This window comes from Pseudopipra pipra, chromosome 13 (assembly GCF_036250125.1).
Source record: "Pseudopipra pipra isolate bDixPip1 chromosome 13, bDixPip1.hap1, whole genome shotgun sequence".
Taxonomy (NCBI): Eukaryota; Metazoa; Chordata; class Aves; order Passeriformes; family Pipridae; genus Pseudopipra; species Pseudopipra pipra.
In genome coordinates this window covers 9,449,973-9,462,886 of record NC_087561.1, presented here as the reverse complement: position 1 = coordinate 9,462,886, position 12,914 = coordinate 9,449,973, and the positions used below count along the sequence as shown (strand labels likewise).

General features: G+C 42.6%; 1 protein-coding gene across 2 annotated transcripts in view; it reads right to left on the bottom strand.

The window, feature by feature from the left end:
* The window catches only part of IL1RAPL2 (interleukin 1 receptor accessory protein like 2), a 419,062-nt gene extending 406,718 nt beyond the window's left edge, over nucleotides 1-12,344 (bottom strand). For both annotated transcript variants that reach the window (XM_064669936.1, XM_064669938.1), the window contains exon 1: nucleotides 12,129-12,344. The gene's annotated coding sequence lies outside the window, so the exon portion shown is untranslated. The remainder of the gene's footprint in view (nucleotides 1-12,128) is intronic.
* Nucleotides 12,345-12,914: the final 570 nt, after the last annotated feature.

Genomic DNA, 12,914 nt, shown 5'->3' with positions numbered 1-12,914 from the left:
AGAAAGGAAAGAACAAAATGAGAGAGTTGTGGTGCTGGAACATTAAGATGTGGAATGTGTCATCATATATATTACAAGAAATACTTGTAGAAAATACTAAGTTAATATAAAGATTTTTCTAGTTGGAAAGAAAGTGTGAAGTTAACAGCTGGCCTCATCATTATGCATGTCAAACTGCTTGCAAGATAAGTAACAGCATTCATGTAAACTGTTTAATATAAAAGGAATCATGCAGAGACGTACACGATCCAATTCATGCCAAGGTTTAATTTAATGTTTAGATCACAATTTTAGCTGTTTAAATTGAGCATCAAAAATAAATAATAACCGAGCATAAATGGTTCACTTAGATTTGGTTTAATCTTCAAGACATATACAGCCTGGCAGAGGTGGTCAACAATTTGGGGTTCATGGCAAAAATACCCCCAAATCCAGAGGTTCTGTAATTTGAAGAATTGTCTCTGGTTTATGGGAAACTAGATTATTGCTTCTACTTTTCCCCTCTTATACCTTTGTCTCCTCCTCTGGTCCTTCTTTCAGAATAAACTCTGTTTCTTGTGACTACACTGTTACTTCAGAGTAGAAATGAGTCCATTTTCCATCCTGCCCCTCTGTCTCTGCTGTAAACTTTATCTCATTCCAACTCAGGACAACATTGCAGCACAAGAAACAGTCATCTCCAAACTTTGCTTTTGTCATTTACTATATTTTGACCACAACTGCTTGGATTTCTGTGACAGAGTCAGTGAAAAGATCCAGGAAAAGCCACAGCAGGTATTATTCATGACATATTTAGCAGTTCTTAATGATCACAATCCTATGTTCAAAACCATCTCCCACCTTACAGCTTAACTAGAGAACAGATTTTACTGACCTCCCCAGAGGCATCTTGAATATTTGTTAGCAAAATCTGACTTTTCAATAAAACACCCTTCTCCCTCAAACAAACAAACAAAACCCCAAACATCTCTTATATAAATAAAGTGGATTTTCAGGGGTTTTGCGTTAAGTAACCTCAAATTAATGACTTGTATACTGGCATAACACTTAACTGTGTCCTGTTCCTACACACCCTGGGCTCTAATATTTGTATCCTGGTGCTTGCTATAATTCTCTCCAGTTGAATAACTCAACAAATTGCTATGATGTACATAACATAGGTAATAAAGAGCTGGCAAACTTCACATGCACATTAAGGTAGCCAGCTCCCTCATAAGCTTTTTTTTATCAGTGACTGATAGATCAGTATTAACAAGCAAAAAAGGTGGTGTAGCAAGTCATTTAGCACAGTTCCCATCATTGCTTATATTCATTGAGGAAAGATGAAGATCCATGGAGCACAGCTTGTCCATAAATAAGATTGCTTATATGAGATTAGAAAGCCCTCATTAACACAAAGCAAGCCATGTAATTCTAAAATGAGCAATCAGAAGAGAAACTACCACGTGTGTGTTCTTGCAATGGTCACTGCTGAGAGAAGCTCAGGATTGTCTTGCATAAGAGACATCTTTATGTAGCAGACAGATGGATCTTGCCTTCCTCTGAGTGTGCAGGCACCTTAACTGCTCCCAGCCCATCAGCTGAAGGGGACCAAGAGACAACGTAGGAAAACAGAGGGAGGCAAGAGAGAGCTCTGATGAGTGGCTGCCTTCTTCATATCTCATGTCAAAATCTTTAACTACTGTGTGGCACCACAGATGAGCTCTTTGTTCAAGACTGCTACACAGTCTGTAACCCACAGGCTGGGGCAGTCGAGTTAAAGACTGTGGCAGAGCTAAGGATGCCTCCAGACCACCAGTTCACATTAGAAGTGCAACACCTGAATTTTCACCATAATTTACCTTGGGCTAACAGTGTAAAACCCCAGTTTTCCTCAAAATAGTAAAGCTGTGAGGAAAGGTACTCTCATCTAGGCTGTTCACAGTGATGCATTGAGGAAGGAAATGCTTAGAAAGGGAGACCTAGAAAACAGCTGCTCCTTTTACACTACGACATGGAATCAAAGTTACTGCAGCTATGGCTGAGGAAGCAATACCAGAGGGGATCGATCCCACCTCCTGTATGTACTTCCCAGCAGCTTATTGTTACATCAGGATGGTTGGCCACAGATCCAGTCCCCAGTGCTCTTTACAGCTTTCTGCATCTCCACTGCCTGGGGACAGAACAGTCTCTGCTCCCCCAGGGAACAGAGCCTACAATTCTCTGTGCATCACCGGGACAAGGGAGAACTCACTTGTTTACTGCAGGCAAACAGGAGAACCAGGCTGATGCTGGCCCTACTCTCTCAGGCTGCCTGACATGTATAAATAGTCACATCCTCAGAAGATGCCCGTTATTGCTGAGTCTGGGGAGCAGCTAATTTTAGTCTGTAGCAGAGCTTTTAAAACAGAAATTCTTCATCAGCACAACCCTTCCCTGCTGGAAGATAACATCTCTCTCACCTGAAAGACAGACTTACATAGTTCTGTGTCTCTGGTGACACTAATGAGTTGCTGCTCTGGGGTAGCTCACTCAGATCCCTCTAGGTGACTTGCTTTAAGCTGTCAGCTGCTGGCTGCACCAAAGCTCCCTACTACTGAGTTAAATCCTCCAGGGTACCACATTCTCTATGCACCGTATCTTGTATCTGCTTCTCCTCTTCTCAGATCTTAACTGTATTCTCTAAACTTAGACCTACCACAGGTCAGGCCATGAAGTGTCAGAGTGATCCTTAAATATGAATTCATTCTCTTCCTCCCACATAACCCTCACCTGCCATCACCTCCCTGAATATAGTTACCTTCACTTCATCTTCTCAATCCTCTACTCACACTTTGGTCTTTTACAGGCTTAGTAAGGTGTAGATCTACTTTGAAATGTGACTTATGAAATTTTTCATAAGATTCTATGCTCATTGTCTTTAAGCGATTCCAGATCAGACATGTTCAGTTCAAAAGGGGAGTGGGGGGAAGAGAACTAAATCCAGCAAAGTTTCTGCCAGCTTGGGAGTTTGGCTGCTATCCTGCCTTCCTCAAAGGGTTTTGCAGGATGAATCATGCATTTTGAACAGAAAAGGTACCACTTTTCTCTAACCTGGTCCACTGGGCTAGCAGGGCCAAAATCCAATCCAAATTGAGTGCATCATTAAAGCCATCAGATCTGATTCCATAGGCACAGGGAACTGATCCAGTGCAAATAGCAAAGTCATCATGCTGTAAATTCACAGGACTTAAACCTTCTGTTTCACCCAATGATTCTCTCATCCTGAAACTAGCTCCTAATCCCATCCATCTTCTCTCCTTTCAAAACCAGTGCCACTATTAAAAGCTGTCTATAGATAAACTTCCCTCTAGCTTCCATATCTGGTACCTTCCTCTACCTCAGCCTGCTCCTTTCTCTTGTCTCCCTTATCTCCTGCATGTCATCTTCCATCAGTGGAGGCAGATGTTTTCATGGTACTGCCTGCTAAACTGCCTTTTAAATCATTGAGCAAAGCTGTGAGAGAGCAGCAAACGTACCAAGTTTTCATGGATCTTCATTTAAAAGCTTTGCTCTTTTTGAGTAATGTGAAGACTTGGTCATTGCATTTTTGCAATTCTAAGGGGTCTGTGTGCCATTGTGAACATGAGATCATGATCTCATGAGATGCAAGTTCTTCATATGGCTAAGATAAGTTTTCCAAGCCACGGAGAACTAACCAAACTGTATGGAAATAAGACTGTCAGGGCAGACAGAGACAAGTGGCTTGCAGGTTCTGTGGTGTGCAACCATGGGCAAGGACTGTTTTGGGCTCCGTGGTAAGGACAAAATTCACTGTGAGCTTTCCTTGGGCATAAAAGAAGGACAATACAGATTGATACAAAGCTATAAAGAAGTCTAGAGGCATATGGACACTAAAACATCAGGCAATGATGACTGGCAAGTTCAAAGTTATCAGCTGTGAACAAATGAGAAGAAAAGCAAAGGGGTAAAATAAATAAAAGATAATGAAAGATGTTCAGAGAAAGAAAAAAAATTCACGTCCAGAGGGCACATGGGGTGCTAGGAGTGAAGCAGACTGAATGGCTTGCAGGGATAGAGCAGCCAGGGTAATCTTTTGAGATAGAAAAATTACATTCTCTAAAACAAGCTAAATTAATTATTTGCCTCAGCAGTCCTGAAGGAGAAAAGAAGCTGACAGTAAATGACATGTTATATAATTCTCAGGGTGACAAGGAGGGGATCTAGCAGAGATGCAAGGGTTGAGGCCTATATATCCCTCCAGGGCTACTTGGCTGCCCAGGGCAAACCCTTTAGTTGATGAATACAGACAACATACCAATGGCATGCCAGCAGTGCTCTGTGATGGGGAAGGGTTCTGTCTGATCATTTTCATGAAGCTCAAGACAATTTCTAGGTCTGATTCTCCTTAGCCACAGCTTTCAAGTCTTCATTTCTGCCTGCACAAAGTGACTATGAAATTCTTCCAAATAAGAATTCCCCTTCTTTCTTGGTGGCAGCTCAACACTTCTGGTTCACAAGTACAAATGTCTAGACAAGGTGCAAAGAAAAAAATTCAGGTATGAACTCATATTGCTATTCACAAGGGAAACAGGTCAGAAGCCTTTTCCAAAGTCATGTGAAATTACCAGTGGGGAGATGTGGCCTTCACCGAGCAAGGTGCAGCCCCTGTGTGCTCTTGTTGCCTTGCTGCAGAGTGAAGGGGTTGCTGGCTTCCTGATACTGAAGGGACCTCCATGGAAGACAGATTTCCAGAAAAAAAAAAAAAGACATTTAGATCATAGTCAGTTTTTCTCTCAGTATAATGTCAGTCAGCTCCGGTTTTTTTCCTTTTCCTAATTCGCTTCCACTACAAAATAGCTCCCCTTAGTGACTGAGGGCATCCGTGCATGTATCCTGTGCAGTAACTACTCTCTGTTACACTAGAGATTAGTGACTGCCTCACTGCACCCCCCAGCCTCCAAATCAACAGCAATACTCCTATGGCAGAAAATTGCACCAGCAAGAACATGGTATAATCAACTTACTTGAGCTAAATTTGGGGTAAATAAAGCCACTTTTATTAATTAAGAGGGACACGCCACCCTACTAAAAAGCAGAATGCAAAATTCTTTGTCACACTTTTCCAGATTTTCAGAACTATGTTAATGATCAAAGCTTGACATAAAGACCAGCAAAACAAGAACTGATATACACTTGGCATTACTGTGTTTTACTTTCCTTAAGCACAGAAAGACTTTTGGATACCATGATACATAGATAACAGAGATTGCAAGGTGTAACATTATTTAGAATCACGAAAAGTGGAATTACAGACAAGCCTTATCAAGATCTGTTTAACCACATAGGTAGATAAATCTTGCAGAAGTGATAACATATTTGCAGTAAAGCTCCTGGAAACTAAATCAAAAATTGTCTGTTCTTCTGCACAAATCTGACCAATTAATTTGTAAGCTGCACATTTTCTGCCTCCAGTGCAGAAAACCACATTGTATTACACAATGCAAGCAGGCATAGCTGCACACAGATGAACTTAAGGGTGGGAATAATGGATAAGCTAGAAAATATACATAATGTAAATGTAAATATATTTAAGCAAAAGAGCCTGAAAGGAGGCTGCTTGACTTCCCTCTTTTCAGATGTCAGTGAGCTGGAAGATGAAGGCAATTGCTCACTTTAGACACACTTAAGAAGGTAATCAATAGACAAGAGAGACTAATAATGCAATTTAATTTAATATAATAGACTAGGATAATAAATCTCTCTCTACACTGAGATGTAAGTCCTTTCCTATTATACTTCATTCTATGCTTCTAAAAAGGCACGTGTGTGAGTCTCTGATGAACTATGAGAAGCACAAAACTAATCAGCAGAGGCATGCATGGAGTCACACGTGAAATGCTGTAACTAAGGAAGAGGTCATGCAAGACAAGGATAAATTCTTCCTGTTGACATTGTACAGACATTCTTTCAGCTTTGCAGAAACTGAACTGCACTACCAGCTTCACACAGCAAGTGACACATCTGAATCCCTGGTACTGGAAGTCCTTTCAGAACTTCAGCGGGGCTTATAAAAAGAGGAAAGGTGACTTTTTGCATAGGTTGATAGTGATAAGACAAGGGGGAATGGTTTTAAACTTCAGGAGATTGAGATTAAATGTTAGAAGGAAATTCTTTGCCCAGAGGGTAATGAGGCACTGGCAGAGGTTTCCCAGAGAGGTTGTGGATGGCCCATCCTGGAAGTGTTCAAGGCCAAGATGGACAGGACCCTGAGCAACCTGGTCTAGTGGGTGGCATCCCTGTCCGTGGTGGGGGACTTGGAACTAGATGATCTTCAAGGTCCTTTCTAGTTCAAACCATTCTCTGATACTACAATTTCTTCCACTGCCTCATCCACATGTCTGCCAGACAGAGCTGGAGGGGAATACTAGACCTAGGATTTGTCACTCCATGTTTTTAGGGAGTTGTTTTGCCCACAAAGCAATTGTTAGCACAGCTGAAACAGCAACAGGGCTCGGAGCAGATGTCAGAGACAAAAATCGTTGACAGGTAATAGGTAATTTTCTGTACCAAGAAACAGGTACCCTGTTCCTTCTTGGCTTTTTACTGAGAGCTTTGTGTTGTGGCAAAAGTACCACATTTAATGCGTGCGTCCTGCAGCATTCGATATTGAGTGCCAGGGAATAATGGAGAATTGATCAACTTTTCTCTCCAGCACAACATGTCCTTACATATCACTATCCTGAAATTATTGATTAGCCTGGGATCCAGCTGATCTTATGCTGAAAGCTATTTTTCTGCAAAATTCGGAGTCTTCTTGTTCTTTGGGAACAAGAGCACCTAACTTCCCTGGACACTGATTTTCTGGTACCAACTGCAGCAGCCAGAAGCATGCAAAGCGTTGTTGATCTTGTAGCATATGTGGATGTGATGTACCCCAGGATGGCCCAACATCAACTTGGAGTAGAATTTTAATTTCTTATGTCCTAAAACCTTGTAAAACAACCATAATTTCAATGTTCCTGTATTATGCCCCAGCTGTCTCTTGTACTTTCTTCACCCCTGAATGATTTTTCTGTATTGCAACAATTTACAGTGTACATTATGCAGTTGCAGTGTGGCTTCTTGGCTTCCTTACCTTGCCCTGGAGTAATCTCTTTTCAGAGATTTCTATACTTTCCTGTATCTGCAAACTTCTGGTACATACTGAAGTCAGTACACTTGCCTCTGTTGTAAGCACAGATCTGAAATGCAAATGATCTAGATCAGCATTTTTTGTTACCTCTGACTTTGAGATTTTGGAACCTGTGGCTATATTTTGTTACATTTTTCCTATCCCCCAAGCAAGAGGTACAGATTTTTCTGCATCTCACTACTATGATTCTCCCTGTGTTTATTCTTGACCAGAACTGTTCAGAACTTGAACTGTTCTTATTTTAACCCACAAGTTTTACCTTTTTCTTATTCTCCTCTCCATCCCACAGCTGTGTACACTTAATTACTGGCTGAGGTTAAGCCACAGCAACCTCTGTAAGAGCTATTCATAACCTGTTAAGTTTTACATAAGATTTGCCCCTAGATTCTACTAAACCAGTTATTTTTGTCTTTTTCCTCCTTGGATTTTCTGTAGAAATCAGATGCAACACAGTGTTCATATAGACTGAGTTGCAAGTAGTTTAGAGAAGGAAGGACACAGCAGTTCACTTCTTGCCCTCTGTTCACTTACTTCTGGGTGTTTTTCCCTTAGTTACTAGACTATTTGCTGCCCGAAACAAGACCATTTCAGCTGCTTCCCTGGAACGCTGCAGAAAACGAAGTTTTTTGGACACGACTAGAGCTCCTGCGATCACAAAAAGCAGGCGGGCGGCAGCGGCAGCAGCAGGAGCAGCGACGACTTTCTTAACGCTGCCAAAACCGCAAACCTACAGGCGGAGCAGCGACAGCTCGGCAGAGGTGGGGGCCGAAGGGCGAGCCGGGGCCGGGGTCCCGCTCCCCGTGCTCGCAGCGGCGCTGGCGCGGCCGGCGGGCGACACCGCGCGGCGACACCGCCGGGAACGGCGGGAACGGAGCCGCTGGCAGGGGCCACCTGCCCCTCGACGGCACCGCCGGGACCTCGGGCTCTCTCTCGCGGGTCTCCGCCGCCTGTGAGCAGCGCGGGGTTAGTCCGCGGGAAAGCCACCATGAGAATCAGAGGATCACGGAATGGCTTGGCTTGGAAGAGCCCTTATGGATTATCTCATTCCACCCCTCTGCCACGGGCAGGGACACCTTCCACTAGACCAGGTTGCTCAAAGCCTCACCTAACGCAGCCTTGAACACTTCCCGGAGTGGAGCATTCCCAACCTCTCTGGGCAACTTGTGCCAGGGCCTCACCACTCTCAGAGTAAAGAGCATCTTCCTAATATCTAAACCAAATTCATCCTCTTTCAATTTAAAGCCATTCCCCCTTGTCCTGTCACATAAATCTCAGTAGTCACTCAGCTGGCAAAGCTGTAATGCTACAAATCCCTGTAATGCCTCTGGACTCGAGGCACAACGAGCTGGCCAGTGGATCCACTCCACCCACCTGGGCTGCAAGAAGAGCACATGCAGGGTGGGTGCCAGCCAGAACAAGTCATCTCTTTCAAGACATTCACTGCATCATATGCATGTTCAAAGGTTGCTCCAGCCCTCTGCCACTCTCTCCCTCCACCTCCTGGACCTCCCCTGCACCCAAGCACAACTAATCTGCTCAGTGTCCCTGTGAGTAGATAGGACTGGGCAGCTGAGCATATTTTCCTGCTCCCATCTCACAGCCCTCTGTGGGAATCTGTCAGCATCAGTACAATTAGGGCTGGGGAAGCGCTATTTGTTTGCTGGTTTGCTTCCCTTCCCAACATCATTCCAGTTCAGAGGAACGGTATCTTAAAACACCCTTTCACGCAGGAATTCATTCCCCTTACCAATCTTGCAGAACAAAGTAGCCTCTAGGACCATTGCACCCACCTTACCAGTTGGTTCAAATACAGTAAGCTTCAAGAACTTAAGCCCTTAATCATGGGGAACCCAAATGGCTTTTCAGGGAAATTCATTTTCTTGTCTGTTTTGACAGAAAGCCTTCACATAACTGAGGTGACACGGTTATTTGATGGATGCTGTCACAACACTCAGCCTTTTCACACTGAAGATTGATGGCTTCTAGAAATAGGTAAATGTCATTCACCTAAGAACTGGGATCCTGGCTTCAACAAAATAAACAGACCTTTCCTGCACCTACTAACCACTGAAGCATTTCCTGGGCACAACAGACTCAATCAGTGCCAAAGAGAGAAGGTCACTGCACAAAGAGAATCTCAGAGCAGCAGTGAGTACTAGCAGTAGACAGCTTTACTTACAGGGGTAAAACAACACCCCTTAGAGAGAATCCCTTTAGTTCCACCAGGTCTAGGATGACTTTTAATTCAAGAGGATGGAAGAATGTTTATAAAACCATCACAGAATTGCAATTAACAAATCTACATGCAGCAGATTTGCAGAATCAGAACAGTAACCATTGTCTTACTTGGAGAGAGTTCTGAAAGTGGCAGGTCATTTTACTTCATGCCTGTCTCTCTGTTGTTATCTGCCCCTCATGTCTCAGCACTACTTCTGCATTCATCAGCAAGGCCAGTTAAAAATCGCCTGAACTGCCGTTTGACCAAGTGCTTATCTGCACAACTGCACAACCCATACCATCAGTTAGGGAAAAACAATTTCCCCTGACTACTAGAGACAGCCTAATTACCTAATCTGACAGGTTATTAATGGCTCAAGTCAACAAAAAGTATAATGGATGCTGATAAGCACAAGCTGCCTGGACATTTGGCATGTACAACCCAGCTAGAAATCACTACTGTGAAAAGCTGCCACTGGCCACAGGACTAAATTGTCTGATCTCTCAGGGTTTCATTTAACAGGTCTATCAACATGATAAAGAGACAAACTAGCAAGTTTAGTCCATTAATGAGAACTGTGAAATAGCCTAACAGTATAAAAGATATTTATGTTGCAGGTTAATATAAAAATAAATCTCTGCTTCATTTCTTGATAATTGCAACACCCTCCCGTTTTACCGAGCTACTTGGGGGACAAAAACCATGTTATTTTCTGTACTAGGAATGAGAGGGGTACAGGACAGGGTTCAGAAGGAAATGGGCAGCAAGAATCAAGACAGAGCCCTTGATTAAAGTATTATCAGCCCTCCCATAACTCACCACAAGTGCTGCATTATTTCACAGGTCTGTTTTAAAGACCCAATTACTAGACTCACATGATCCCATCAGAATCTCAGGTTTTCATTTTAAGGAGGAAAAAGCGACATTTCCTTGCAGTTACTGACAGCAGTGGACTGTGTAGGTGTATCCTGAACAGCTCCAAGACAGACACACACAAACAAGGACTCATGCTACCAGTTATTTATTGTAACCTCAGGGTTTTACAGGCCACTCTTGTAACCACTTGGCACCTTTCCCCTGAGGTGTAAATGCCTTGGTGCTAGCAGCATTGAGGCATTAAATGATGAAGAGAAAGAAACAGATTTGTCCCATAGGCTTCAACTTGGAACCAGCACATTGCAACACTGACAGTCGCTGAAACGACTGCACCACAATGGCAAACAGCAGCTCACACCTCCAGAGCCCATGAGACAGGTTTTTCACATAAACTATTTAACTTCAATCTGGTTCATCGACTTTTTTTTTTTTCAATTAAGAAGAACATCTTTCACTGTGTTTTGTTGCACCAATTCCCTGTGAGATCTTTCATCCACCACTTCTGGATTTAGTCCACTTCTCTGCTTAAGCATCCATCCTCTGTTGCTCATGCAATAGAAGTGCTTAAGGGGGTTACCTGAGCAATCAATACTCCAGTAGATCTTATGTATGTTTTGAGACATGTCCCTTCATTAAGCAAAACTTTACACCACTTAAATATTTATCTCTATATCTCTGCAGATCCCCAGCATCATGACAGCCACACCTTGGAAAAATATCAGAAGAGACACCTACCCGCTTAAGTGCACCCTGGATAACATGTTTGACTGACATGTAACATGAATATATTTAAGTTCAGGGTGTTGCACATTTACAACAGCTTGTACTCCCTGAAAATAAAAGTCCTGGTGGTTCACTCAATGCTTGCATCGCTTAGAGCACTTTAGGCCTAAAGCCCAGCTTCTAATCCAGATAAAGCAACTATTGATTTCCTTGGATGGTTTTTCCTCTGCCAGCAGTAAAACTACAGATATCTACATAAGCTTTCTGCAGCAAACTCAAATTCTTTAAACCGCAGCAAAGAGAAATGCAAAGCAATTTTGCTTAGAACTGCCAAGTGAACCACATCAAAATCATAGTGTTTCATTAATGTTAAAATCTTTCATTGCTGTTGTGGTTTAACTCCAGCCAGCAACTAAGCACCACACAGCCACCCAGTAGGATGGGGAAAAGAACCAGAAGGGTAAAAGTGAGAAAACTCATGGGTTGAGATCAAGAGAGTTTAATAGGTAAAGCAAAAGCTTCTCCCCCAGCTTTATTGCTGAGCATGAGGCCATATGGTCTGGGATATCCCTTGGGTCAGTTGGGATCAGCTGTCCCAGCTCTGTCCCCTCCCAGCTCCTTGTGCTCCCCCCAGACTCCTCAGGGGTGGGGTGGGGTGAGGAGCAGAAAAGCCTTGGCTCTGGGTAAGTGCTGCTCAGTGAGAACAAAAACATCTATGAATTATCAACACTGCTTCCAGCAAAAATCCAGAACATAGGCCCATACCAGATAACGTGAAGAAAATTATCCCAGCCAAAACCAGCACAACCACCTTTTCAAAATCTGCATACATCTAGCAAACACCAGAGGTTTGTATTATTTACAAGACTATAGGTGATATTGGAGGTTGAAGACATTAAACAGATATAATTATGGCCAACAGAGAGGGGAAGTCATGGTATAACCTTCAGGATGTTATTAGCCTGGTATACCACTGTTTAGGCAGTGATGAAATCATTACTTAACACAAACTATTACTGGGACAAAGAGGCAGTCATTCTATTGTTAGGTTCTGTATAAATGAGCTAAACCTGTTTCTTTTTTTCTATAACTGGGCAACACAAGTCATCAACTGTAACCACAAACAAAACTGCTCACCTGACATTCCTCACTTGCCTCTCAGTATCTTTCAGATCAGGCTTTGCACCAGTTCACTACTGCACAGTGCCTGGGGGTGCTGGAGGCTCTGGGCACTCCACACATATCTAATAATGTGCAGCCCATGGCAAAGACATGAAGCCAACCAGGCACAGCCAGTGAAGTCTCCCTTGAAACCAGGCTCCTGGATCCCCAGATGATATTGCATACTGCTCCCTTTTAAAAACAAACAAAAAAAAAAAAGGGTAAATTCTTCTGTAAGGGCATAAACAATTCTATAAAAAAGTACATTATCAAAAGCAAAATTATGAAGTCCAAGCAAGCACAGGATCTTTACAGAGCATACAGCAACCTGCAGGAGTCTGGGGTGTAGTCCTTTATTACTATTCCTTTCCTCATTTCTAGAGTAAAAATGCACATAATTTCCAGCTATGTGAAAAGGATCTTTGAACATCTGTGTCAATACTTCTTATGCTCTAAGGTCAAGAAAGCTAAGAGATCACAAAATGAATGCATTTTCTACTATTGGATTACAAATCCACAAAAGACTCAATAACATATAAAGGAAAAATACACCAAGTGGCATGAAGATCTGCAGGAGGTGGCATAAAAACTTTAATTAGCATTAGGCAAATAGCCCTAAGCTGTTCTTTTGCGTGCATATGTAAAAATCTATCAACAGAGCATATATGTAACTGTATTTCACCATTCTGCATTCCCTGACTGTTGGAAAGCTACAATATAATACAACATTTAGTCTTGCTGTAAAAAGCTGTTTGCTTCAGA